The sequence below is a fragment of the Choloepus didactylus genome, chromosome 7 (genome assembly GCF_015220235.1).
Source record: "Choloepus didactylus isolate mChoDid1 chromosome 7, mChoDid1.pri, whole genome shotgun sequence".
Taxonomy (NCBI): Eukaryota; Metazoa; Chordata; class Mammalia; order Pilosa; family Megalonychidae; genus Choloepus; species Choloepus didactylus.
The window spans coordinates 54,176,312-54,179,107 of NC_051313.1; the positions used below are offsets into that span (position 1 = coordinate 54,176,312).

The following is a 2,796-nucleotide window of genomic DNA, read 5'->3' on the forward strand; positions in this document are numbered from 1 at the left end:
ATGCACCCTAAATAACGCAAAAGTGAGAGAAGTGGGGAAGAAGAGAGAGAGGGCTGAGCATGCAAATGGAGGACTCAGGAAACAGTAAATTTGACTGTGCAGAAATTTTAAAAAGAAAAGTCGGAGACCAAAGAACCTACAACCCAGCCCCTCTAATGCTTCCCTTCCAACTGCTATTTCCCCCTCCTCAGAATCTCCTCTCACCATGTCTGGCTGCTGCTGGCCCAGATGCCATATGATGGTCATTTGAAGACAGACCTGCTGGACATCAGGTCCAGAATCTTGCCCTCAGGACCCTGGGCTTTCAACTGACCATACCTGGCCCTGGTTTATGGCTGCAGGCTGGACAGTGCATGTGAAGATGCACATGGTGAGGAAACAGCAGAGTCAAACCTGGGACTGGAAGGAGACAGGGAAACCTGGACGGGAAAAGAACAAGACTTAGAGGCTCCGGCACACCTGAGAGGAAGGAAATAAAGTTGATGTCTTGGGATGTCCACATTTTACAATTGAATACTATCTGCTCTGCCTATCTCCCAGGAGAGGTTCAAGTGAAATAATGTATGTGAGGGTGCTTTGTAAACCACCTCATACCATTCAGAGGTCCTGAGGTTCCAAGTTGCCTTCCAGTGTCATTTCCCTTTTGTCTGAAGAACTTCCTTCAGTACTTCTGTTGGATCAGATGGCGGCAGCTGAAGATGAGTCACTGCTGCCACGGCTACCCAAGCTATTCAAAATCAGCAAGCAGCTTCTGGACGAAGTGGAAGTAGCAACTGAAACCACTGGTTCCCAGATAGTCCAGGATAAGGTGTTCAAGGGACTGGACCTCCTTGAGAAGGCTGCCAAAATGATATCGCAGCTGGACTTGTTCAGCCGAAATGAAGACCTGGAAGAGATTGCTTCCACGACCTGAAGAACCTGATGGTGCAAGCATTTCAAGGAGCTCTCATCATGAAACAAGTCAGCCCCAGAAAGCATCTAGATCATTTGCAGCAGGCTCAAGAACACTTTCTAAACTACTTAACTCAGTGCCATTAGTATCATGTGGCAGAATTTGAACTGCCCCAAATCAAGAACAACTCTGCTGAAAATAACAAAGCAAGCTCCTCCATGGCTTATCCTAGCCTTGTTGCTACAGCATCTCAAAGACAGGCTAAGATAGAGAGATACAAGCAGAAGAAGGAGGCACAGTATAGATTGTCTACCCTGAAATCTTCTGTGGAAAGTGGCGAAGCAGATGACGAGCGTGAATATTATCACCTTCACCTTCAGGGGTGGATTGGCATCAGCTTGGAAGAGATTTAGAGTATTGATTAAGAGATAAAATTCTAAGAGAAAAAGATTCCTCAAAAGAGGCATTAACTTCTTGCACATCTTTTCAGGACAGGCCTCCAGTGAAACCCTTGATTCTCACTCAGGATGTGGCCCAAGCCAAGGTGTTTGGAGCTGATTATCCAAGTCTGGCAACTGTGACAGTGAATGGCTGGTATGATCAGCATCGGAAATATGGGGCATTACCAGATCAGGGAATAGCCAAGACAACACCAGCAGAGTTCAAAAAGGCAGCTCAACAACAGGAAGATCAGGAGCCAGAGGAGGAAGCCACTGATGGGGAAATACTACACAGAGCCCAGGAGTGGGATGAAGGACACCCATCCTAGGGGTTATGGCAATCGACAGAACATGGGTTAATCTTCCCACAACAAGAAAGGACTAGAGATGGCTCACATCTTCCCCTCCATGGAAAGCTGTACCACTCTTTCCTTCTCGGGGCTCTGAAGGCAAAGATGCTTAATCTTGCTTTGTGTTCAATAAAGTATCAAACAATTAAGTGTTTGATGATGAGCCAACAATCTTGTTTCAGCATTATCATCCTTAACATGATGTATTTCAAATTCTTAACTGGAAAGAAAAGAGCACAGAATGGCTTGGTATAATCAATGACTATATGAATTATCTTTAAAAAATAATAAAGTTCCTTGTGGAAGCCCCACCCCAATCAAGATGGCACAGTGAGAAGCTTGAGGGCTCTGTTCCTCCACAGAAACTTTGAAGAACCAGCAAGAATTGGCAGAAACATCTTTGTCAAAGCTTCAGAAAGCAGTTAAAGTATTGCAGTAACAGGGAAGTGCTCAGTCAAGAAAAGGTCACTTAAAAGCATAGGATCTCCTGGTTCCCTGACCCTTCACCAGCTTGAGAAGGAGCCGATCCATGCTACCAGTTGAATGCCTGGTCCCAGTTCCAGAGGAAGCAGAATAATCCTCATGTACATTCCGAGAGCAAGTATATCTGGCTCAATCTGCCTGGTGGTGGCCTGAGGGACTCATTGTCCCAGAACTTGCCCTGTGTGTAGAAGGCAGCTCACAGAGCTCTCCTACAGTATGCTGAGGGAGAGCAGTCAAGTCATGGCTGCCTGGGGCAAGGGACTGCTGTCTGTAAGGACATACAAGGCAGTGCCCAGGACTGGGAAGAAACTATTTCCTAGCAAAGAGGGGACATTTGTATTCATGGAAACAAGGGAGTTCCTAGGGCATGATGATGCATGCACAGAAAGGACCCCAGGGAGACCCCTACACTTTGGCTTGGAGCTATTTTCCAAACTAATTTTGTGGATAAGCTCTAAAGGAGAGCACTTGCACAGTCAATCTGCAAAGACTGAGAAAGCTATATTTTTCCTAGGAAAACTGTCATAACACCAGCTGAATACAAACTTAAGGAACAGATGACTCAGAGTCTAAATTCCCGTCATATGCATTTAAATATCAAAATGTCCAGGTTTCAATAAATGTTATAAAA

At 45.5% G+C, this 2,796-nt stretch overlaps 1 pseudogene; it reads left to right on the forward strand.

Annotated features, from left to right (window-relative positions):
* The first annotated feature begins 682 nt into the window (after positions 1 to 682).
* Positions 683 to 1,692, forward strand: LOC119540453 (annotated as a pseudogene).
* The last annotated feature ends 1,104 nt before the right edge of the window (positions 1,693 to 2,796 follow it).